The 27,343-nt window shown below is 37.7% G+C and overlaps 1 protein-coding gene and 1 non-coding gene across 29 annotated transcripts in view; both read right to left on the bottom strand.

Annotated features, from left to right (window-relative positions):
* Positions 1-27,343, bottom strand: part of ZBTB20 (zinc finger and BTB domain containing 20) — an 832,086-nt gene that overhangs the window by 220,674 nt on the left and 584,069 nt on the right. The window lies entirely within an intron of this gene.
* Positions 16,404-16,510, bottom strand: LOC118971506 (U6 spliceosomal RNA). Its single transcript, XR_005059942.2, has one exon. It is a non-coding gene; the product is annotated as a U6 spliceosomal RNA (small nuclear RNA).

Raw genomic sequence — 27,343 nt, 5'->3', positions numbered from 1 at the left:
GCTACAAATCACTGGCGAGGGGCCTTTGTTCTTTCTATTCAAATTGTCTCCAAGTCCTAAGAATCTCCACTTTCAAATATTTACTCTCTTTTCTACCCATGTAGGGCCATCCCTACGCTTGCCAGTCGCTTTTCTTTCACTCAGTCTGATGTCCGTCATGGGACTAATCTCTATCTGAAATGATCTCGTTCAGTCATTTGTTTGCTTTCTGTTGGAGGGAGGTTCTGTTTTTCCTCATTAGAGTGGAAGTTCCATGATGTGAAAAGCCTTGTCTATTTTGTGCCTGAGACATAATATACTCTTGATAAATATTTCTAGAATGAATTAATTAACGGCCCCCGTCACATGCTGAAGGGCCCTAATTGTCTCAGTTTCACACACTGCCCTTCACTTTATCATTCTATCTGTTTCCCCTTATTCTCCTGCTCAAAGCTGTCATTTCACTCAATAAGGGGATTTTACTGTTCCTCCAACACATCCCGTTAATTTACATCCTGATGATTTCATCATATTCCTCCCTGTTTTTAATGTTAGTTCCCCACACACCAATTCTTGAAGGCTTGGCTTGGGTCTCATCTCTTGGATGGCTTTTTTGTGATTACTCTGAGGTCTGCTGATTTCTCCCCTCCCGAAAATCATGCTATACCTACTAATGCCAGCTGCCTTATATTGCCTAATCATTCAAGGAGTGTTAGTCTTATCTTTTCACTTTGAACATAGGTTTATTTTTGGCTCAGGGATCCTGACTTACATCTATGGTGCACTCTGTAATGACTAATATAATGTAGGACAGGTAATGGATGTTTGAAAAAATATAGCTTCACTGGATAGTTCTATTGACTTCTGTCTTCCTCGCCAACCTGACAAACCTGACTCGAGTCCCACCTTTTACTCTGCATGTAGCTATATCTGATCATGAAGACCATGCCCTCTGCCTGCTGCCGGGAATTGTACCCCCTTGCACTGTAACTTCCGCAAGTAAATCATTGTCTTTGCCACTATTGTTCCTGGAGTCTCTTGGCAATTATAGTATATACAGGATATAGCTGCCAAGTTCATCTTTCTTCTTGGTTGATTTGGTTCTTTTCTTGAAAAAAATAATCCTTGGAATTCTTTTTCAGCAAACCTCACATATCCCCTTGGGATTTATTTTCCCTTGGCTCCAACCTTGGCTTGATTCTTCTCTCCTTCTCTATGTTCAGCACTAGCTTCTTACTTCATTTGCCCTATGTCTCATTTGAGGGAATCAATTTTTGCACCTTTTTAAAAACCATCCTGTATATTTAGAATAGTTTCTCAAATAATATAAAATTTATAATATTTATGAATAAATGACACAATGCCAAGATATTCTGTCTCTTCTTTCAAATAACATCTGAAGATGCACCTGCACCACAGAGTTCTATATTTAAGATATTGAATAAGTATCATTCATCCATCTGTTTTCATTCTGTCTTGCATTTTTTAGGACCTGCTTAAGAGTTGTATTATGAGGTCTTTTGGGCTGGGGACTGTCTGGCAAGGTTCACAAACTGGCCTTTGTTCTGTATATTCATGATTCTTTGACAAATAATAAATAATAATAATAGCCCACCGTGCATTTTTACATTCCACATGTAAGTCCCTGGAAAAAGGAAAACTAATAAACAGGGATTATAATAGAAACACTGAAACAAAACTAACCTCTTGCCAGGTTTTGCTACAGTAACACAGACTTCTATAGACCTAGATTCTAATAAATAATTACCTACTTAAGTCATTTGTAAATTGTTCTTTGCCAACATTATGTATCATATCAAATGCCTGTGTGGTTTATAGGACAGGGAAAAACAACTAGAACATTACAGCTAGGTGGGGGATCAGAGCAAAAGCAGCAAAATAAGAGGTTTACTCTGCTGGGTGCACAGTTTGGAAGAATTAGCCTCACAAGTAGAACTACTTGACAGACCACATGCCTGCTCTCCAGCGTCCCCTCCCCCTCCCCTTTCCCTTTGCCCCTCTAGCTCTCTTTTCAATAATGGAAGACTTTTTTTCTTTTTCTTTCTTTCTTCCTTTTCTTTTCTTTTTTTTTTTGAATTCCAGGTGGGAAGGGTATTATTTTGTGCGAAAAATCTGTTTCCTCTGACTATAACAAATGTTCTGATTGAAGCTGCTCTATGAAATGACAGTAAGCCTAAGGAAGGAGGCAGGGATTATGCTTAACGGATGGAGCACCTCCATATTTATTCACAGATGAGCCACATTTAAACTCCAGTTTACAAATGAAGACCCGAATGTTACCATTGTTTTGTTACTGAAGTGGCCACTAGGTGGCAGGTCCAAAAAAATCAGACTGAAGTCTCATAGGAGGGCGGTTCTCACTTGGGAAATACAGTAATACTTTTGGCCCTCCATCCCGCATGGTTTATCAATAAGCCTGTGCTGTTTGCAACACATTGGGTAGATAAGACGATTCCCACACTATTTCACAGGGTTGCCCCGACAAGGAGGCCCTTCGATTATCTGGGTTTGTAGAGCTCAGTCATCACATACTCACACATCCTGATACAGCTAGATTTTTAGATTTCTCAGACTTCCCAACAGACATGCTCAGATCGGTTTTTATAAATGTTCAGTTTATTTCATTATTTAATGGTCTTTGCAATATCTTGCTATACTCTCAGGGGTATAAAAAGTAGTTGCCTTATCTGCCTCTGTGGAACACTTGGAGAACATTGTCAAACATACTGGGGTGAGGGTAGCCATAGCTGTACTCATTACCACTTAACAATGCATGTTTACCAGTAATTCCAGTTTAGTATTTTACATCTCTCCATATCTCCAGCTATCTATATTTCCTATACCAGAGGCTGACCATATATTCATGTAAATTGTTTTGGAAAAGAGATGTTTCAATAGAAGAGACCTATTATTTAATGGAAAAATAGTTAAGCCTCATGACTGAAACTGATAGAGTAAATTTAGAACGAATTATTGGTTGTACCCAGTGTCATTTCCATTTTCTTGCATTGAGATGGGGGACTCCTAGCAGTGGATCTGAGGAAATTATAAAAGAAGTCATTCTAGGCCAATTATTCTGAGGCTAGATTAGATATCCCACTTCATAAATTTTTTTCTTTTTCTTTTGGTTACTAGAGTGTCCTGATTTAAATGATTTGACTACATGGACACTGAGTACTTGTCTTTATCTTTTAATTAAAGAACTGACCTTATGATTTTTTAAAATAAAGAACCATAAATTCTGAGATAATTTATCATTCTCACTTAAAAGTATGTTCTACAGTGAAATTTATTTTTGTTCAAAACTGTGACATGCATTTTGATATACATTTAAGTACCAATGCCAATTAAAATTTTATAACACTGAGAGCAACACAAACTCAATTATAGCTGAACAACTCACTCATCACTCACCTTTTGTTCCTCTTTAAAATTTAGGTAAAAGAATAATAGTAAACAGGTTGGTTTCATCTACCCTTGCTTTGTCTGTTTGGAGGGTTTAATGTTTACATGAGACACAAGAAGAAGAAGACATGTACACTGGTCATCAGAACAAAAGACAAGATTTTTTTTCATAAGGAATAAATATGGACTACACTGATTACCAGAGAAGAGGTTTTGCATCAGCACGAACTGACTTCCTTTAGTGTGACAGTAGAATTTAAAATATGACAAACAATTTAAGATAAAGCCCCATGGTTATTTCTACATAATTACAGTGAGTGGAATTTAACCCCCTTCCCTCCCCTGCAAAAAAATGCTGAAACTTTACTGTGCCTCACAGAAAAGGCCCTGGGATGCTCGCCGAGGCCTGGGTTCTGTGCTGCTTTTGGCAAAGCCTAACTGGGCGAGGTCCAGAGGGCTTGGCCTCCCTGGGCTCCTCTTTCTCAGGTGTGGAGCAGAAAGTCTGATTCTTCTCTGCTTAAAGTTCAATATCCAGTGAAGTACATTATTATGTGTGGCAGGTTTTGTTGCCCTCTGAAATAGATGGATTCTCTCAGAAGAGAGAACAATGTTCTTAAAGAGTTTATATTGAAAGCTTCCAAAGTAGCCATGTTGTTTTCCCATCCATGGGACTCTAGTTAGTTGAATCAATGCTGAAAAGAACATGGCTACTTTGGAAATTATGACAGGTGGTAAAAGAAGTTTGATTAAAAAAAAATCCTAGCTTTTTATCTTGTCCTATTTAAGTAGAAGGTAGGGATGATGGATTTTTCTGGTGTGGAAATGTTATTGTGACAACCGTAGCCATTTACTATATTTCGTATACTGCCTTTCTAGTGACCACACTCCCAAAATAAAGTGCAAATTAAATATTTTGAAAAATAAAAACAATACCAAAGGGAGGCATAAGTGGCAAATAAATGGAGAAATAGGAGAGCTAAGGGATTAAAGAAAGTATTGTGAGTTACATGGCGCTTCTCTCCCCATTTCCACTTATGAAATTACAGCCACAAACTATGAATCTCAAAAAGATCACTGCACTTTCAGTACTTCACTCTCAGGGTCAGCACTGACCTCTTTTGAGCCAAATTCCTTAGACATTTTTGGTTTTATTTTTAGCCGCCTCACGGCAGTCACCCCTAAAACACCTCTCCCTCGGCGTCCCCGGCACGGGCCTGCGGTTCCCGCTCCCCGTCTCTGCCGGTCCCCTCTCTGCCTCGCTTTGGCTCCTCTCTCCGGCCCACTCAGGAAGTATTGGAATCTCCCATATTCGGCTCTGGGTTTTTCCGCACAGCTTCTCCTCAAGTCCTTGCATCCAGTTTCACGGCTTCACCTACCACTTCCTCACCAATAACTCCTGAATCTCTATCCCCACCCCAGGACTTTCTCTGGAGTTTCAGATCTGATTGTCTGTGGTCTCCAGGACATCTTAAGAAAATCTAAACATCTTGCAGCAACCTTAAATACAACCCATTCCAAGTCAAAAGCATTCACTGCTTTTCTCAGCAAGCTTCCCCCTCCTTCTGTGTCCCTCTGTTGGTGGGTGATGTCGTTAGACACCTCAGCTCTCCTCATCCTTCTCCTCTGTCCCTTAGCTAAATGAGCTAATTAAATTCTCAGCCCTATAGTGTTTTTACAATCCTCCGGAGATTTTTACCCAGAGTTTGAGGACTAGAGACGTGAACGCAGATTAAGAAGAGGACTTCTTTTAACTTGGAGACCTACCTCCGTGAATTTCTTCCCACCAACATATAAAAAAGTCAAGAAGTATAGATGACAGAAAGGGGATTTCTACACCCATCCATCAACCCTGAGTTACACTGTGAACCAGCAGAGAACTGTGAGCATGGTCTGCACAGTCTTCCATTTTCTTTTTCACAGTTGGCACTACTTTGAAACAAAATTGAATGGAAAGGAAAAGTTTTTGCAGAGGGGACAGGAGCTTGGCTGGCTGCTGTTCCTTTAGTAACCTCTGTAAAAGAAAAGTTAAAAAAATGTCCATAAGGCCTAAACCTACAGAAACTCTAGGCTTGTGGTTTTCATTCATTTCTAGGTGTGACTGTAAAGGATTGCCTTTATTTTGAGTGCTATATTATCCATTAACATTGAAATGAGTCTTCCCCTTATTTAATCAGTTGCTTTGATTTCTTGGTCCTAAAATTCATTCTTCAGTGTTTTCCACAAGTCTTTAACATTAGTAATAGTTCTTTTTCTTTCCCTTGTGATATATTTATCATCTATTACACAAACCACCTCTTTTCTTCATCCCTTTGAGCCACCAGATCTAACACCTTAAATTTTCATTTGACATACTGCTTACCTAAATTATTTCATGTGTGTTCCCATCCATGGAAATTCATTTTTGTGTGACATAAATCCCTACCCTTTTCTATTTCACAGTAATAAAACTTTATACTGAATTGCTGAAGAGATAGGTAACCAAGCACACAGTTTAAATTAAGTGCAAGATACACATGTTTGAATATTCTGTTCTCTGTCTAAGATGTGTAGAGATCCTGTTTGTGTCTGAATGCTTTGTCATCTTACTCAAAGTGTTGGAGTTAAATCACTGGAGAATAGTTTTTTCACTCTGATTCAAAAGTTAAGTCCTGCTATGCAAAAAAAAATTTTTAAAAAGCACAGTACTGAAATCATATGTGCATTAAAATATTCTCTTCTAAATAACGATTAAAGAGTTGGGTCCAGTCTATGAAAGAAGCAACTCCATGACTTGAGCACATGCCAATGAGATTAAAACTCATCCAGGGTTGGCATTCTCATTGATTTTTTGTCCCTCCGCACCTTCAGTGGTTTCCAGCCCTTGTCCATGCTAACCTTTGCTAGTTGTTGTAGCCATGGTAAATATCCTGTTTATTGGATTTTATTAGCATTTTAAATTTTGACATTTGGAAAAAGCCCAATCTTCCTTCTTTTTCATCCTGTCATTTTTAATGTGTAAGTGTTTAGGTTCTTTCCAATTTTAAGTTTCTCTCTCCTAGCTGCAGAACACTATACTTATGGGAAGTCACAATTATTTTGCTAGTTTGAGGCCAGAACATATCAATTCCACATAACATAATTTGTCAGAGGCAACATTCATACAATTTAAGCATCAAAGTTTACCTTTGCCACAAGTATCTGGCATTTTGGTGAAATGAGCTGTGATCTGAACCACCCATTTAATTACGGTGATTGTCCACAATTTTTGGATATTTAACAGTTATAAGGGGAGACTTCTGCATAGCACCGTGCAGTTTTCAAGGCGCTGCCACCAGTTCTTTGTCTCTCAACATCCATTGTGGCATAAAGTGGTCAGATATTACACCCATTTTACAGATAAAAGAGCGCAGGAAGAGAGTGTTACTCTGGATTACACATGGTCAGCAGAAAAACCAGAACAGACTCCTATTCCAGTGCTCTTCCTGCTACGTCACATTGTTATTGTTTACTTATTACTGCTTTTCAAATGTCCAGCCATCATGCCCTCCTCTATGCTGCATTAATATCAGTGCTGTCCTATTCTGCTCGCTCTCTTCCCTAGACTGTACCCACCCTTCCCATTCCAGGCTACATCTGTACCAGCACAGTCAAGTGTACCGGGACTAAACAGACTTTGGGGGCTGTGTGAGCAGCGTGAACAGGATGCACACATCCCTGTGAAGCCTACAATTGTTTAAAAGAACTGTGGCAAACTGGACATTTTGTTCTCTTCTAATTTATCTGTGTTCCTGTAGCCATGTCTCCACTTCTAAACACTAATCACTTCTCTAGGTGAGCTTAAGTACCTAATTATTAAGAGCCCTCCAAGATTCTAGTGCCATCTTCAATATAGTTAGTGCCCTTTCGGTCCCACTTGCCCCCTGTGCTTGGTACTGAATCAGTGTAGCAAATATCCCTAATGAGGAATCATGATACAGGGTTAAATTTATAAATTAAGCAATTCCTTTGGTTTTTATGTCAATTCCTTTCATCTCTGAATCCCCACCCTCCATTTGCTTAAAATACATCCCACAGCGAAACTAAAAAAATAAGGTTACTATGAGAATTCAAAGAGAAATACCAAAACCTAGGCCATTTTCTGGAGACTCGTCACCTGTAAGCTCTTGCATATAGTGTCAGATAACCTAGGCTTCCAGGGAATGGTAAGACAATACATTAGCAGATTTAATATTAATCTGTAGAATCCCAGATTTATTTCCTGTCCAGGTTAAGTGCTCTTTTGATTATTATAGAAAAAAATAATACAAAAAATTGATTACAACCATTAATGGAGGCTTAAAATTTTAACTTCCATAGCTTTAACCCAATATCTATAATTAAATGCAAAAAAGCTAAGTTAATGCAACGTTAAGGTTGAGCTTCTAATTGCACAAAAGTCATCAAATTTAAAATTCAGGTTTCTAGTGTCACTCTCTGTCAGTTGGGCGACATTCCTCACGTGATCTTCTACACTGTATGTATAATATAAATGTGCCTATGATAGAGTTCTCAGGAAAGAATATAGAGCATAATAGATTAGGATTCAAGTTGTAGATGTCTGCTTAGAGTTTTATATAATCAATAATACTGGAAAAGTATAGTTATTCTTAAATTACAATGCTCCATTCAGTGATTACTATATTCTTGCTCAGGAATATGTCCATTTACCCTTTAAATTCTTTAACCTTTACTTCTGATTACAAACTAGCCATCCCCTGAAGAAGGAAAGAAAATTCGTATTAAGAAAAAAAAAACCAATCTGTGGGTGGTAATAGTACAAATGGCCTATTCTTTCTACATGATGACAAAAGGTATTCATGTGGGAATACTACTTAGGAAAAGCAACTGGGAATATTCAGGTTTATGGGTACATCTGACAGAACAAGCAAAGTCTCTACAAATGGGTAGATAGGGATTCAAATCCTTTTAATGTTTCTTAGTAGCCAAAGTGACTTTGAGCAAATGACTTAACCTCTGTGAGTACCAATGTAACCACACCCACTTCACAGGCTTATTATGAAGATTAAATGAAGTAATATATGTAACACAGGCTTTGCAAAGCTTTCCTGGCATTTATAGCACCATATCAAATATTACCATTAAAGAATGAATAACCATAATTTAACCATATGGCTGTCCATAGCTATTTCTGAAACACAAAACAATGATCACTTAAAATTCATTTTATTGAAAGGTACCTAGAGTTGGGTTTTTTTTCATAACAATTTCCTTAGGTTAGGTCCATGTCTATGAGTTATTACTGAACGTGCAGATATGTTCAGTACATGATGCACAGAAGTGCATCACCTAACTCTGAAGGCAGGTGAGCAAAAAGGATTCTTGGATATTGGGATACTATGCTTAAAATGTTTTCTTCAAATTTTATGAAATATTTGTGTCTAAATAAAGAATATGCTTGAGGAATTCTAGTCCTACATGCAATTTAGAGAGAAAGTTATAAATCATAAATATAAGGGCTTAAAGCTAAAGTGCCATCAACCAAAACAATAATAAAAACTCCAAAGTGCGTTCTGGCAGGAATAAATAAAAGTGGCAAAGCCTGTTGTGGATGGTGCTGAGCCCAGGAATGTAACCAAGTGAGTAAACAGCTGGGGCAGGATTATCTTCATTTGAGAGGAATCCATTCCAGACAGGAATTAAAGGGGAGGTGGTGTGGGAGGGAGATAGAGGTTGGTGGAGGAGGGGGGAGGGGTTTTTGCATCTGAGAGCAGCTAAATTAACCTGTGGAATGAAAAGGAAATTTGTTGATCCCTGTCAACAGTAATCTCGTTTAGGTCTAAAGACTGGTAGACAAAAGATACCCGTGTTCCACCTACTTGGTTTCCCCTCCTCTGGTAGTGAGGTACACAGGCAGGGTTCAGGTGAGTCAAACCTCACTCAGAATAACATACCCAAATTCCAAAGGTATAAATACCAATCTTCAATAGCTTTTTTAATAGAGTGATAAATGATTGCACAGTTCCTGCCACATTCATAGCCAGGATTTGCTCCTGGGAGTACTACAGTGGAACAAACGGGTGTAAATCAAAGGTGGAGAGATCTACACGGAAACCATGAGTCATGATTGATAACAATCACTGAAACCACAAAATCTCATCTGCATATAATATGCAGAAAAATATGAATAATCAATAATTTTTGAGTTCTGTTGGCTCTTCCTATGTCAAGTCAATAGTGTAGATGAGATTTCGAACAGAGGGGGAGTCTCTGTATCAACAAACTCAGCATTTCCTATCATGTTTGACTTCCTGTGATGTGGACCTTGGTTTTTCATTTCTTAAGAATAATTAATAAATGACTATAAAACCTTCCTAATGTTAATTCTATTAGAAAACTGGTTGTTTCCAGAATAAGCCAATGACCCTAGGTATGTATACCCAAGGACTTATGATCCCCAAGCTTTTTAACAACATGAGCCCATATTTATAATAAAACAGTATACACATTTAAGACCAAGAAAAAAGGTTTCAATGGCCATAAACCAAAAATGAAAGTAATGGTCATTTTCTGACAATGGAATGATAGCTTAACTCAAAAACTTTTGATGTCTTTTTTCCTAAATTTATGTTTGACAGTAAGCATGAAAATATCTTGGGAAATAAGTAAATAATGCCAATTTAAATGCCTCCTTCCCACTCCAAGAAACCTCACACAACTAAATGGCAAATGAATTGGAGATAATTGATTCATTAATTCATTCAGCAGCTATTTATTGATCACCTACTATTTAGTGAGGCAGCGAACCAGAGGGTCCAGCTATTTCTGCTCTGATGGGTGCAGCACAATGCTGTCTACTGTTGCCATTAAGCAATGACCAGTCATGGCCAGCCTTGGTAGATTTGGTAATAGAGATAAAGGAAGTTCAAAACAGTGATCACTGAAGTTTCATTTCACCAAATAGCTTCAAAATAATAGTTTATAACATCTAAGTGTTTGTTTATAAATGATTGTCTTGCTAAAATGTTGAGAATTGCTGACTAGAGCCATTTTGAAACAACAAAAACAAATCAGTAAAAAACATCACAATTTTGGGGGAGAAATCTATTTTTTAAAAAAGGCATATTACTTAAGGCCAATAAAATTATGTCAAGTGTTTTTTTAATCCAGATTTTCAAGTATAGGGTATTTCCCAGCTATGTTAAAAACTCTAACTGTGACTCATTCATTCAGTCTGTATTTACTGAATGTTTAGAACATGGAACATAGTGTCTCTAGGAGCTAAGTTCACACCATCAATAAATTTAGAAGAATGACTACCTATTTCATGTGGTTAGTGAGGAAACCTTAGAATGACATCATCCATGCACATCCCTGTATATGAAGGAGGGAAAGCCTGCTTTGGATATGTATGTTCCTGGTTAGGTTAGTCAAAAAGAAACATGAACTTTATTGTTGCTGGATGCTTCTGGATGCCACAGAAGAACAACATATGGCCTTTTGTACATGACCAAAAGGGCTGCTAGTATCTTTAGAGTGTTCAGAATAAAAGCTATTTGTTCTCTTCTCAGGGTAATCTGGAAATTGTCCTTGGGACTTTCTGTCTCCCACATAAACTATCATTTGTATACTACTTTATAGGTTGCAAAATGCTTTCACGTGCATTGTGTCATTTAGTTACAAGGCAGCTGTGTGGGGATTTAAGAGCATGGGCTCTGGCAGCAGAGAGATCAGGGTGTTTATGAATATTCCTTATTAGTTGTATACCATTGTGTAAGTCACTTGATCACTTTAAGCCTCAAATTTCTTATTTGCTAATTGGGGATAAAAATGTCTACCTTGCAATGAGGTAGAGGTTAGCTGTGGTGTGGTTGCAGTGTTCTTATCATTGGTAACCCATGGCAGGGACACCAAGGACTTCTCAAGAATCTGCTTCTCTTCATCAGGCTGGAGGAAAGGGGTCTTCACCTTTACTTAAGAGTATGTAATCTGTGCCTCTAGTTAAAGTAATGGTCTCTTCAAATCTTAGATGTGAATCATCTTCATAAAATGGGTCTTTAATTCATGGCCAAGAGAGGCATTTCCATATACTTCTCAGAGAGACAGTTCTTTTATATCTTGGGAGCAAGACATAAAATTTAAATCTAGGTCTTCTTTAATCCTGAAACTATGTTCCCTGAAGCAACCCATGTGCTGCCATCAGATTTTATTAGGTGGGCTAAAATTGAGGCAGAAGGAGATTTCCTTATATAGTAGCTGCCCATGGGACTTTCAGAGAGTCGGTTAAAATTTTCTAATGAAGAACTTTCGAGATCCTTAAGTCCAGGGAAAATCTTGGTGGCTTCTTTCCATTACGGATTCATTGATAATTCTCAAACTTTGGGCTGGCACAACTAGAGTAAAATACTACATTTTGCACAGTGTAAAGTGGTGGGTGTGGATATTTGCAGAGCCAGTCTGTCTCTGGCAGTTGACTGAGTCACACTGGTGCTTTCTTGCCCACTTACATCTTCAGAGAGCAGCCTGGCTCAGGATGCTTATGAGATGTATGCATTGAAGACAAAACTCATTTGAATATTATAACAACAGCTGGCAAACTTACTCTAATGAATGATGAACCTGGCCCACTGCCTCTGAGAACTATTGTTTGGTCCAGAATCATAGATCTTTGATATTCTTCACATGGAAGAACATACTCATGGCCTTCCGACTAAACATCCTGTGTAAGAGTCCTGAGGGCTTTATCTGTTCCTCACACATGTTCAAGCTCCTGGCCTGGGCCAGTGGGTCAGGGATATGCAGTGAGTTCTGCAACATACAACTATTTTACATCATGATGGAAGAATCCAAATGTCTTACTGAGATCTAGTGGTCACATGCCTCATTAAGACATTAGCAAACATTACTGAAGAAGTCCTATGTCGAGAATGCTGTACCATACTTAGGGAAATGCTCTGAATTCCCTAAAGGTGTTTATGATCTTGCTAGGAAGGAGGGAACACCAAACCTCTACAGGAAAAACTGCTTTAGACATCTGGACATCTAGATCAACACAAAAGTAGACACACAGAGAACAGGTAACAGTTTAGGGCAATAATAGGATAAAAAAAAAAGAATGCGGAAGGAGTAATGGGAATACATTTTCCAAAGTGAGAAAGAAGAGCATCAGAGAGTGGAGGGGGCCCAAGCAGGGGCATGGAAGTGGGAAGGGTGAGCTGGCTGTCTTGGCTGATTCAGGAAAGGCAGGGCAATTAAAGCAGATACACCACTGCAGGTTCAGACTGTGAGGAAGTGGCTCACCTGGCTGGTGAGGAGGGCTGGTGCTGAACCAAGACCCTGTTCATTCTACTTTAGGGAAAACAGAAATTAGTGGGGACCCTGGAGTTGGAGAAGAAAGTGAGGCCAGGGAGAATGACTGGCAGTAGAGGAGCTTAACAACCAGATGAGGAATTGGGATTTTAATCTTCAGGTAGGAAAGCAGCAGTGTAGAATCCTACGCCTAGAGATGAGATGAGGAAAAGGATGCGTGGGAGCAAAGATTTAGATGCTTCAAAGAATTGTTATATGAAAAGAGCCTAAAGGAAGGACAGCCTACTGCTAGTGCCTCAGAAAGCAGACAGGACCATCCTTTCCAAGGCCCACCTTGGGGTCCTGGGCATAAGGAGGCCAGCTGAGGAGATTCTGCTGGAGGAGCCTTGGCAGAACTCAGGGACTGACTGAATGGGAAGGGAAGGACAAACAGACTTTGAACATGATCTGAGTGCTATGGCCTCCGGAAGGGGTCTCCTGGACAGGAACTGGAAAAGACAATGGATGGCAGGAGGGGAAGATGCCTTGGGCAGTGATGGGGCATCCAGATGACCATGGGTCTGTGTGTGTATAAACTGTAGACATGCTATTTTAGGAGTAATACCCCCTTTTCCCTAACTTTACACAATAGCTTATGACTTTCATTCAATTACCTAATTCTTTATTATTCAAATACTTATTAAATGCCTACTATGTGTAAAGTTAACAGAATGACTATGTGTTAACCTTACCATAAGGAGACATAGAAGTTCCATCACGGAATGGAAAACGGCTTAAACCTTACTGCAACATTGTTTAAAGGGTGCATTTTCATGTTTGATGTTAATTTTCTATTGTTTGTAATTCTTAGGCCACCATCACAGCAGTGCCATCCTCAGTGACAGGTGTGATGCCTCGACACAATTTAATTTTCCTTAGTGCACTTGGTTATCTTCTTTCTTTCTCAAACAGCATTGGGTATTTAAATGAAGCCAGTGAATGAGATGGCTTTTGGGTACAGCAGGTTCAGATTTCCCCTCAGATCAGGTCTGATCGACAGCCATGTGGTACCCTGGAAGGGATACAAGTACATGGGCATGTTCTCTGCCTCACTTAGATTTTGGCTTTACAGCCATGGCATCAGAGATACTGTCAGAATATAACATTTTATTGAAGATTCCTACTGGTTTGTGGGTGAGAGGAGAAGGGAAAATTCACACTGATGTTGCACAAAGCATTGTGCAGGAGTCCAGCGGCTATGGCCCCTGATCCTCCTCAATCAGGTGTGATGGTAACCTGTGGGGAATTGACCTGAAGTACTGATCGCCTGCATCACTTCACGTCTGTCCTGCCCCTGATATCTAAGGAATGGAAGTGCCCCAGGAAATCAGCTAGTTTTAGAAGTGAGTTCATCTCTCTAAGCGTACCAAAAGGAAATCAAGTTTAAAAAAAAATGGCTGGATTATTTCTTAAACAGTAATACAAAGGGGCACAAAAAAATGGATGAAGCATCTCATTTCTTCATAATTATTAAGAACTGAAAATGTACTTTGAGGAAACTAATCATGGGCATGAACATAACTTCTTCACTGTGGTTTAAAGAAAAAAATACCCAAAGAAATAAACAAACATATGAAAGCCTCTTAGTATACCAAGGTATTCCTATATTTATTCCTAACCTTTGGCTCCTGAGAAAATATGAAGGATGACAAATCTATAGCTGTTCTATATACTGGCAGATGCTGTTCTTATTTATGAAAATACAATTCTTTAATGAAATTTCACTAAATATCCATTGAACCAAAGAACATTTTATGTGTTTGTTTTAGAAAGTTGTAGTCACTGTCTTTACAACTCTACATGAGATGTTTCCTTAAGCAGGCCACCTTGTGGGTTCGTATGTTAGGTATTTTCTCTAAGATGGACTGGGTTTGAATTCTGTAGCAGAATAGGACAATTACATACAACAATAATTCTGTCAGTCCTATATTTCTACTTACTTTACTAAAAACCCTCAAATTAATGGCAAAATCCTGTTGTATGTCCAATGTATATGCTTACTGCTAATTTTTTCACCGTTATACTATTACTGGTACTACAATGGCTCTTCGTATCTTAAATCTACTCCATCCAACCCATTCTCTACTATAGCATCATTTTCCTTTTGTAAACTGAAATTTGGCGTTCATACAGCAATTTCCGCCAAACTATAAAAGTGCTAATGATGCCCAATTTAGGACATAAACAATTTACTACTGTCCTCAGAGCTTTTCTCTTTTTTCATTTCTCTAATCCTCATTCTAAGAATATTCTTTCCTAGAAAGCTGTAGGCAGGGTTGATTTCATAATGGTTTATGAATTGACTTCTTTAAAAAAACAGGTGCTACTATTCGACTTTCAGCGAACTTATCAGTGAAGAAGTATATCCTGTACTTGACATTTTTCTTGTTTGTGTTACTGACCCCAACTACTCCATTTCCATTTTGCTTTTATCACCATGCTTCCTTCCATAAAATATTCTTTCTACTTCTATAGAACTATATCTTCTTTAATTATTTCTTTCCTTACTTATCACATTCATTCTATTTTTCACATGCAATTAAAATATTTCTTGAGTATATTTTGGTTCAGGGGTTAATTGTATTTACATCACTTTTTCCATAGTTTGGTTGATGACTTGCATGGAGCATATACATTTACCAAACTGATTCACATTTGCTGTAAATAGATTGCAATCCAAATTGCAAGTTGATCTGTCTATAGCTTTTAGGCATAATGCCAAACAAGACTGCCATTCTTCAACTTTATATCCTCTTCACTTACGGAAGAAGACCTGAAGACAATTAGTGTGTTGTTTTAGTTTTCTGATTTTTTTTTTTGGTTGTGTTTAAGGACTTTCATTCACCCTTTAGGAAGAAAATTATAATTCTTTATTATCTAGTTCCATTCTTGATCTCTATTTTTTTTCCTGTTGTGTGTTTGTTTTTCTTTTTAAAAGTCATAATTTATGAGTTATCTTTAAACATACAGAATCTGAGATAAGTTTTTTTAAAGAGAATCTGGGACAGAAGTTGTCTGAGCATCTGAAACAAAGGAACTTACAGCTTCACAGGGACTAAAAATTATTTTTATTGTGTTTCTAATTTTGAATATAGAGGTACTTTGATTTATCAGTCTGTCCTTCTCTAAATAGTATGAGAAAGTCTCAAAAAAATTTCCTGTTTCCAATGAAAGAGACTCAATTTGAGTTACAATATTTATTGAGAAAATACTGTATCTAAGACAGTATACCAAGTAAAGTTCTTTCACTTAAAGCATTCACACCTAGCAGAGAGATCAGACAAATTACAGATGATGATGAAATTTAAGCACTAAGTTTCATAAAAAAAGCACCAAAAATTTTGGCCGGCAGTATCTATAGGAGGAATCAAAGAGTTTTGCTACAGAGAGAGGTGAAGAGAAGTAGGCAAGAAAGTTTTCAAAAAGGTAGTGGCCTTTGAGATGCGCCCTAAAGATACATAACTAGACAGAAATAAAGATGGGGTGTATATACATGCAACCAAGTGAAGAAAAGAATGTCGGATCAAAAGTGGGCTATTCAGAAAAAAAATGCATTTCTCTGGAAGACATAGATATTTCACTTTCTATTCTTACAAATAATGTTAAGCAAAGTTGTCACTTATCATGTTGTATTCAATGTAAAATATTCTCCTAGGTACATTACTTTTTTTCCTTAAAATATGGAATGCTTCAAGAATTTGTTTGCCATCCTTGTGCAGGGGGCATGCTACTCTTCTCTGTATTGTTCCAATTTTAGGATATGTTCTGCCGAAGTTAGCACATAGGTACATTACTTTTGAAGTCAGAAAGGATGTAAGTAGATGTGAGGATATGACTGGACTTACCCTGATTGTGCCACAGATATTTCTGTAAACTTAATATGGTCTTCAAAGAAATAAAGAAATATTAGAACTTTCATTGTTTTAGAATTCTTTTAATTCTATAAATAAGTGGAAATTCATCTGCAGCTAAAAACATGGGAGATTTTACATATCCAGGTATATGGTTACTATTTCACTGCAATCAGATTTCCTTATTAGTTTGTCTCTAGTTAAAGTTCTCTTGGAAAGGACATCAAAGGTTCTGAAATCTAACCCAAAAAGATCATGAAATCAAGGACAGTGGCACCTTTTTAACTTTTTACTTGACTCCTCCTGCTTTTTTACTTCCCTTAGTCATTCACTAATTTATTCTATTTTAGAACCATTGAAATAATAGAAAAGTTAGAGACTCGGTAAAGGTTCCTGTGGCGTGTTTCCAAACAGCCCAGAATTAATGGGAGAAATGGTTAAAGTCAAAAGAGCTTTTTCCCTGACATGAATTTCTAAACAATATGATTATGGTTCACTCCATGGTTATGAGCTTTAGGAGTTCCCACAAAAAAAGCCTTTGCTGCAGATGTGGCCACTGGCTGCCTCAACAGGCAATCTGGTCCACATTTGTTGTTGTTTTAAAAACTCACACATATAAAATCTTCTTGTGTTTGGTAGAGTAAGAGGAAGCTAGACAGAAAGGCCGTGTATTCCAATATGGTCTCTATTTGCTTGTTCATGACCAAAACTTGGAAGTTTGATGCATGTGAGATTGTGCCTATTATTCTGTGTTACCTTTTTGCCCTCAACTGAAAAAAAACTTATTGTTTTCAATAACACTATTTTGTATAAACACAAAAAATTACTCGGAGCTGGACTAGTGATGTCGGGTCACTCCAAGAAGTGTCTTCAAAAATTTACCCTCTATTCCCCAAATGTAAGTTTGTTTCATGGGACAGTTATGTGGTGTCTCGCCAAGAAAGCAACTGGGAGCAACGCCTCGTGTTTAATTGGGCATTTAGACTTGAGAAGCACTTTAGCCCAAGACTTTGCCATAAGACTTCAAAAGCAACTGGATATTAGTGACATATAAGAGACTTTAAGAACTCTACCACTTTGTATTCTATATACATCTATGATATGGTACATAAAATGTTAACACCATTAGCATAAGTTTTACCAATTTCTGGCATGTAAATTAAGTTATTTTATAGGAAAAATATAAAAAATTTATGTATAATTTAACTTCCATTTCTCGTAAACATTTAGCCTCTTATTTTCCTTCTTAAAGTATTTCTGTAATTCTTGGAATATTAGTGAAAAAAATCAGGATTTCTTGCTTGGTCATGTATACATTTACTGAAAGTGTACTGGGCTTCCCTTTTCTGATGCTATTAGAGAGGAGTCATAGCTTTCCTAAGCCAACCTTCGTATTAGGCTGCTCAAATTTATTAGTTAAAATGAACACCATGAATTCACAGTGTAACTTATTTGGTTCATTCTTTCAAACTGCAGTTCGAAAATGTGCTGTTCAGGGCTGAAATGACTCAAATATAATCAGATTTTATTTCCAAAGAAGCAAAACCTACACTTCTAACATGACCCCATCAGCAATTAATTTGGCCCTAATGGAAGTAATACAGTGTACAAGTTTAGGATTAGGTAGATAAGAAGAGGAAGGGATAATGAACCTCCCTTGCTAAGTTCTGCAAAAGAGCTTCCTTATTCTCACAATGTGCTATTTCTTCTCCTTATCCAAGCACAGTTAAAGTCAGTATCCCTAAAAATCTTCTACACAGAGGTTTGTGTCTCTTCCCCTCAAGACATAAAGATGAACTTGTGATAAAAAGATAATAACTCCTACTGAATTGAGGTATCAGATAGAACAGTTCCCAAGCAAAATTTTGAAGAGGTAGTTGTAACTTCGTAGTACCTTTCTACCCTTGTCTGCTTCACAGATTTGAGGACTGGGGTCCCAGCTAGTGTATCCCTTTTGGTTAGAAAGCCTTTCTGGGTGAGGTCGTCATTTTCATTACTCTGTTTCTTCCTCTCAGACTAGAGTGTCTTTTGAAAGGCAACCGAGGACCTCTTCAGTAAAATATTGAAGGCAGGGGAATGCCTGGAATGATTAAAAGAAACAAAGCTTTCCCATAGCACTTGTCCTTTTTCTCTGTAAGAAGATGAGATAATATATAATCTCCTTCCTATATTACTACCACAAGGGCAATTTGTGGGAGGAAGAGATGGATTTCTGGGAGTGAAATCTTACTGCATTGCCAGAGCTATTTTCAGAAGGGCTTATCTCTAACAGCCTCATCTCAGAATAGGTCTCTCTGCTCAGAACTGTACTTTGGGTAACACCAAGAACCCCGTCTTTGAGGTAAGAATGAAAGTTATTTCCTTGTTGTTAAACCATCTGATGAAGGAAAAGGAAGATGAAAAAACAAGAGATTCTGCTAATAAAAGGTGATGCCTACAAATAAATGCCAAATCCTTCTGCTATTTCTCATGTCGTTTGGATGTGACACCTCTATTTGATCTTTGCTCTTCAGTTTCCACCAGTGGACGACCCACATGTGTAATCTGGACAGACAGCCAGTTTGCTTATATATAAATTAAGTAGCCTCAAATGCCAGTAGATCTCTATATATTTTCAGTACCCGGATTAACTGATTCAAGCAGGAACAGGGCTACAAAACCTTACTGTAGGACATGGAATTTGCACTTGTCAAAGAAACCACTGCACGTGTAAATTAGAAATTAATCATCACTTGCTCTCTGGATACAGTGGCAGCTTTGCCTCTAGTTTGTGAAATACTTCTCACTGCAGTCAGCATCAATTTAGGAGTAACAAACATTGATTCCCAGTTCTAGCACACCAAAACACCAGAGCGAGTGAAGAGCTGGAGAGGGGAATAAAATGCCTGGACTTGCCTTACACTTTAAGGAGCTAATTGTAAGTTCCTGGTTAAAAACCTGACAATTGTCAGTGAGAGTTTTCACTGCCAGGCTGTTCCTGGGTCTCTTCATCATATATTTTTCTCTAAAGTCTCTCAAAGAACTGAAGGGCTTCCAGAGATGAAAATGAACTTGACAATCATGTTGCAAGTCAAACAGATCCTGATTCTTTTCGTCACTTTTTAATTCATTGCAGATGGTGTAAATGGGATGTTTACTGGCTAGCAGGTAATGAGTCTTGTTGTAGATAATAGTGATGGATGGAATCTCATGCCTGTTAACAGCCCAGCATCTCAGCAGCTGTATATGGCTATCACCCATTACCTGACAGCACATACAATATCGTGACAGGATACAAAGTCAAGGGCATTTCTTTCAATAGAGATGATGACTGGTACACCAGTACCTCACTAGTTCACATATGAGTTGCCCTGATTTCATCCTCACTGTCCACATGGGTAGACAGTCTAACATGTGATCTAATGTCTACTGCTCTAAAAGGAAAATGTAATCTGTTTAAACATCCAAACGCTCCTCTTCCCAGGTATCGCCATTCATCACAACTGTCAGTGCTTCTGTAGAAGAGTAATGACCCTCAGGCATGGGATAATGCTCCATAGGGGCCTTATGAATGCCACTGCCAAGCTCAGAAATTGATTGGTTTTCAGTAGGGCTGGTATGTGCATCATGAAAGACCTGCACTTACTCACTAAATTACAAGTGGCTGTTTACCCCTGATACAATAAAGCCTGGGTTAGGGAGCCACAGACCCTGCTGACTTTAATTGTCCCAAATATGCAAGTACTAGTTTTGGACCCGTCAGTGAGATAGATTTAAACAGCTTGAAACTGAGAGTTGGATCAGAGTCATTCAAAAATACATTGGGAGATATTATAGGTATTGTTGCCTTCTGCTCTTTTTCTTTTTCCTTTTTGATTCTTTCTATCAATAGAAGGTAACAACATCCCACCGTCCAATATAAACACAATTAAAAACAAAACAAAATAGAATAAGCATGCCAGTGAAAAGTTAACTGTTTGTTTTCTTCCTGTGAGCTTTCCTTCCTTTCTGGATTTGTTCACACATTGTTTCTACAAAATAGGATAAAGGTGAACAGTTATGTAGTATGAATTCATGATTTTCAAAATATCTCCCAACAGGTCTGTTTCCTCATCTAACCTATATTGACCTTTTCCTTTAAATCCTCCCTACCTGCCCGATTTCATCTGCATTTATTATCAAATCTCCTTGGGAGACAGGATAAGTTGTGCCCTATAGACTAGTCATCCAAAATGTCTCTCTTACTCCGCTCTCAGACATCTTTTTAAAGCTGCATATTCTCTTGTGATCTCTCTTTTGATCCTATCTCTCTTAGTTCTAGTAGCAGTGCTCTGTATCTTCAGCATTTTTAGATTCTAGAAAGGGCACCATATTTTTCATATTTCTGTGAAGTTATTTCCTAATGTACCTTTGCTTTTTAATTTCTGTCCAATCTTCTTTGTCAGTAACCTTGATAGCATTAAATACTTAATGACTACAGTTTACTTTTTAATAAATTAGTTTGGAAGTTGGGTGTTGCTGAGCAGAGAAATATTAAATTGCCTATTTTATTAGATAATATTTTTCTGCTTCTCTCTTTTTTTAAAGAGGTAGAGATAACCAAAACTGAAGGGAAAATAGAAGAGACTTTTCATGATGTAGCACCTATATTAAGTCACAACACACTAGAAATTGTTTTCTATCTTGTTTAAGTTGAATTGCTCAACACAAGTAACTGAAGGAAGCCAAATTTTTTTTACTCACATTGACTCCCTTCGGTTTTAAGAAAATTTTCTAAGTAATAAATCATCCTATGAAATCATTACATTTAGGAAAGTTTTCTCTATTTGGAAGTTCTCTGTTCCCTTGGGAGTTTAGGGTTATTCCCAACTTAACTATACTTTTGATATTCACAGTACTCTGATTATTAATATTTCTAATCATGGGATTTAGAACTTCCCTGGAAAGGGAAACTTATAATTAGAGAGATCTTAATAATTAATGAAATATACCAATGAGGTAATGATATTGGAAGCTCTCAGTATACTTCCAGGAATGGTGAAATCTTTTTGAGAATTAGGAATATGCTGGAAGATAATAAAAAAAATGAGAGAGCGAACAGAAAAAAATGACCTTTGATGTAAAGTGTCAGCTAGAAATGTCAATTCAGTTCAGGACTGGATACAAAGGGACATTGTGTCACTGAGCAGAGAGGTATTAAGTTACCTGATTATCTTCTCTGGAGGAATGCATTATGGTTTAGACACTTTTATAACCTGAAAGATGTAGACAAATCAGGGAAGATTAACAACCAGTTTTATTAGGAGGTAGCAGATGAGCTGGTGTGAATAGTACTGGTTGTTAAGAGTCCTGTATTCTCTTCTCAGCTTTGATACACTCTCACATGGGAATAGTCATTCCTGAAATTAAGATAGGATAATTTATATTCTGTTACCAGAGAAAGGGCAGTTTGGGAACTGAACAGAGGAAGGGCTTAAGACACCACAAAGACCTGGGGTGGCAGAAGGACAGGAAATTCTATTATAGGATTTTCAATTTGAATTAAAACAACAAACACAACCAAAACAGCATTAGTAACCATTTAAAATAAGCCCAGTACATTTACTATTTGAAATATGTCTTTCATATATAGTATCCAATTGTTTTTGGCCCATGGAATAAGGCTATTCCATAATACTATACTATTATACTGATGTTTTCCTATAAACATAATTTGTAAGGTTATTCAAGGAATTCTGATTATGAAACAAAACATGACTTTCAGTTAGTTATCCTTAACTCTCCTAGAGTTTTCTCATCTCTTCACACTTATCCTGAAGCTTAAACCTAAAATCTCTTTAGAATACCCATTTGAAAAGGCTCCTGCCCTTTGCCTTTTGAATGCTATTCTAGATATATTTTCATATATAATTGCACATTTTGCCTATTTGCATTATGTATGAATATCATTGAGAATATAAGTTTCTAGTAGATCAGTGAAAATAAGTTATTCATAAGTTAACAATAAATCACTATGTTTATGCAGGTCATTATTCCTGGGTGTATTCATTATCATTTACCATTTATTAAAGGATTTCAGTTGGTTAACAAAGTATAATAGAGCTGGGCTTTTCTCAAACAATGTTGGTGACTCACTAAAGTACCAATATATCGCACTGATATCTACTCCTGGACTTAATCTTTTAATTCTATTGGAAAACACCTATACACATAATGGAATTTCTTTCTTCCTGATATCCATTCAAATTATTACATTTGCCCCAATCCCTGTAGTGATCTCTGTGGACTACTTCAAGGTGGTGGATGGTGATGAAGAATCAGGACATTTCAGCCATAATTTAAAAGGAGCAGAAAAAGAGTTCAGATGACTGTGAACTTAGGCAGCTTTCAGGAAACAGAGGAGCCAGACTTGGGATGAACCTTAGTAAAACGGGCCCAAACTCTGAATAACTCCCTTACCTGCTGAGGATCCCAGTTGCTGGTGATTTTTTCAGTTACTTTCACAATCTTCCTCCCACGAAATGACTCTGCTTCATTTGCAACTAGCACTGTACTGTGCTGTTTCCTTTTCCTCTTCCTCTCAGGAAGAACATTTTTAGGCCAAAAGAATCCTTTAATAGACCAAAGACAGAGAAGGTGCTGCACTTCTTAAATCAGTTTCTGCTCTCTTGGCTGCTCAACATAAAACATCTCAAATGGCAATATATTATACTGCCATGAGATTACTCCCTCTCTTCAGTTTTGGGCATCTTCCTAGCTATTTGTTGGGATTACTTCTCTTCTTGCTCCCCTGCACTCCATTTTCTACACAGCAACTATAATGATTTCTTTAAATGTGAAATCAGATCCTAGTACATGAATCTCCAATGGCTGCCCACTGCAACTGGGATGAAATCCAAACTTCTCACCACGATGCCTGCATAACCTGGTTCCCGACTCCTTTTCTGATCACATCTCCAATATACTTCTCCATGGTCACTGCCACTCTTTCATGATTCATATGCCAAGCTCATTTTAGTCTCAAGAGTCTTTGCAGTTGCTATTCCAATCTGCCTGAAATGCTTTTCCTCCAGATTTTCGTGTGGCTGATTTCTAAAATCATTCAAGTCTCAGTCACATGCCATCCCCTTACATGCTGTCTCTATTAGATTATACTCTTCATTTCACTCAGCAATGTATGTTAGGATGCTTACATATTTATTAACTATCACCTCTCACTGGAACATTCCAGGAGGCACAAAGACCTTGTGCATCTTGCTCATTAATATATTCCTAGTGCCTAGAACTGTAGGGGCTCAATAAATATTTGCACAATAAATTAATAAGTGAAGGAGTGAACAATAAAAGAATGAATAGTAAACAAGGGCAATACCAATGCTTTTCTTCCCAGTGGTTCTTTAAATGCACCTCAAATGCTTTAAAAACAAAAATGTACCTTCCTAGCACATTAGCATCAGAAGTACGAATTTTGCTAATTACAAACTCAGACCTCAGTGCACATTAATGACTGGTCAAAATCATATGGCAAATAAGTCTTGCACAATTCTGGTCTCAAATCATGTCAGACCAGTTAGTCTTGCAGTGTTTTTATTAGAACACAATTATAATCCAGGGATAATTAATCTGAGGTCCTCCAGTAGGCTTGAGGGGGTCTGTGAATCCTTTGAAAAGGCACTGTGTGCTTTTTTGGTTAGAGGGTTCACAGCTTTAGTAGATTATCAGTGGAAGCCCATAAACAAAAGAAGCTAGGAATCCTTTTAAGCAATACCATTCTAAAGCACTAAGCTAATCCATCTTCCTTTGTGGTAAAATAGCTTTTATTTTTATTGCAGTATAGTTGATATACAATATTATATTAATTTCAGGTATACAACATAGTGATTTGATAATTATATACATTATAAAATGTTTACCAGAACAGGAGTAGTTACCAGCTATCATCATACAAAGATATGAAAATATCATTGACTATATTCCCTATGCTGTTCTTTTCATCCCCGTGACTTATTTATTTTATAATTGAAAGTTTGTACCTCTCTGTCCCTCTTGTCTATTCCACCCATCCCCCAACCCCTCCCTATGGCAACTACCAGTTTGTTCTCTGTATTGATGAGTCTATTTGTTTTGTTAGTTTTTTAAATTTAGATTTCACATACAAGTGAAATCATATGGAATTTGTCTTTCTTTGACTTATTTCACTTGGAATACCTTCTAGGTCCACTCATATTGTTGCAAAAGGCAAAGTTTTCTTCTTTTTTATGACTGAGTAATATTCCATTATGTCTATGTACCACATCTTCTTTACCCATTCATCTAGTAATGGACACCAAGAAACAAATAATCTGATTAAAAAAGTGGGCAGAGGACCTGAATAGACATTTTGCAGAGAAGACATACAGATGGCCAACAGACATATGAAGGATGCTCCACATCACTAATCATCAGGAAAATGCAAGTCAGAATGACAAAACTGTCATCTTATACTGATCAGAATGGTTAATATAAAAAATACAAGAAATAACAAGTGTTGGAAAGGATGTGGAGGAAAGGGAACCCTCATGCCTTGCTGCTGGGAATGTAAACTGGTACAGCCACTATGGAAAACAGTATGGAGGTTCCTCAAAAAATTAAACATACAAATACCATCCAACCCAGTTATTGTGCTTCCAGGAATTTACTTGAGGAAAACATAACCACTAATTTGCAAAGACATATGAACCTCTGTGTTTATTGCAGCGTTGTTTACAATAGCCAGGATATGGAAGCAACCTAAGTGGTATATGCTTTTTTGAAAACAAAGATGCTGGGTAGCAAATTTCAGTCATTATCTTTGTCTATGTAGTTATGCTCACTTTCTCCTTCAGCTTTCTTGTGACTTCTAAGCCATCACCTTTTGGAGCAGCACATAGGATACATGCCTGCATCCTCAAATCTGCTAAAACCCCTTTGGTGAGTTGGGATTTAATCTGATTTTTGCCTGAATATGTTGGATATAAGAATTTTATTAGCCTAAATTCTACATAACTTGGACATCCATTAATTATATAAGTTGGGGAAAACATTAATTTAAGTCCTACAATTAAATGAATCAACACTGGGTATATTGGACCATATGAAATTGCCATTTCTGCAGGTCAAAAATGGCCAAATATTGGCAAAGGGAAATAGCTCAACTTGTGTAAGTATTTAAATGCTTACTGCTATCATTTTTAGGGAAATTATTCTCACTCTACAAGCCTCCCTTCCTGTCAATATTTCTACTCGTATAGAATGTATTGCTGGTTAAGTGGTACTGTGAGATGAGGTTAAATCTGCCCATGATTTTAATTTATAATATATATGTTTTCTTCATTCTTATCATAGCAGGTACCTCCAAATAATACCACAGATAAAGCCTGGAGAATGGGCTTTAAAAGGTTAAATTTTCAGAGGTTTATTGTTTTTCTCCTAAGCCAGACACACTTTTAACTGGACAGCTTTTAAATGGATATCTAGTCCATGGAGCAGGTTCACAGGGACTACATCAGCTTCCTATTGCTATGCAACAAAATATCACAAACTGAATGGCGTAAGTGCCAGAGGCTTCCTACAGCTCTGGGGGTCAGAGCTCAGAAGTCCTCCAGTCAAGATTTCAGCAGGGCTGTGCTCTTTCTGGAGACTCTAGGGGAGAATCCTTCTCCTTGTCTTTCCCACCTCATCTAGGCTGCCTGCAGTCTTTGGCTCGTGGCCCCACCTCTGTTCACAAAGGCAGTAGTGGAGCATCTTTGAATCTCATTCTTTGTCTGACTCTGCTTCCATTGTCACATATCCTTCTGGGACTCTGACCCCCCTGCCTTCTTCTTTCTCTTACAAGGACCCTTGAGATTATGCTGGGCCTACCTGGACAATCCAGGATAATCTTCCCACTTCAAGATCCTTAACTTACTCACATCTGCAAAGTCCCTTTCGTCATGCAAGGTAACATATTTACAGGTTCTGATGATTTTATCTTTGGCAGGTTTTGTGGGGTATGGTGGGTCATTATTCTATCATAGGACCAAAATATTTCAGGTACCCAAATTTCAAATAGCAAGTTAGATAGCACCCTATTTCTTTAAAGTTCATATCATGGTAAGCTGCACATAAATTTTTATATATGCTCTCTTATAATTTTTAGAGACAGTAACTTAAAACTCTTCAGCTTTTGGCACATGTGTATGGAAATTATAATCTTAGTTTCAATTTGAAGAGTCTTATTTTACCCTTTTGCCCAGTTTTAGTTAATCCTACTTTTATTCCAACTTACCTTTTTTGCTGAATTCATACTGCCATCCCTAGCCAGAGAATGATTTATATGGTAAGTGCTTTAAGCACTGTGTTCTATTAAACCAAGGAATAAAAGACCTCAGTTTTTAGCCAAGAACCAACCAGGACAGAGTTCCAGCACTTCTCATGACACCTTCCTCATGTCCTGCCCTCAGGCACTATCTACAACCTGTCTCCATAATCTAACCAGCATTGTCAGGTGTTAACACAAAAGACTAAACCACGAGAAATTCCCTCCTTCAGCTCCTTGCTTGGCTAAACTCAACTCAAATGTCCTCTTCCTCCTTCACCTAAAATCTCCGCTTCCCTGACCTGCATCTCCCCTGTCCACTTTCTTCCATGAACATTAGCCCCGAAACATTCAAGCCTCGTGAGCACAGGCCCATCACGGCAGCATAACATCCTTGTCCTGCTGGAAACTACTCAGCATCCAGAGGACCATCTTTATGCTGATAACACTAAAATATAAAATAATGCCA

Source organism: Manis javanica, chromosome 3, assembly GCF_040802235.1.
Source record: "Manis javanica isolate MJ-LG chromosome 3, MJ_LKY, whole genome shotgun sequence".
NCBI classification, from domain to species: Eukaryota; Metazoa; Chordata; class Mammalia; order Pholidota; family Manidae; genus Manis; species Manis javanica.
The sequence above is the reverse complement of the archived record's forward strand: the minus strand, read 5'-3'. Positions and strand labels throughout refer to the sequence as shown.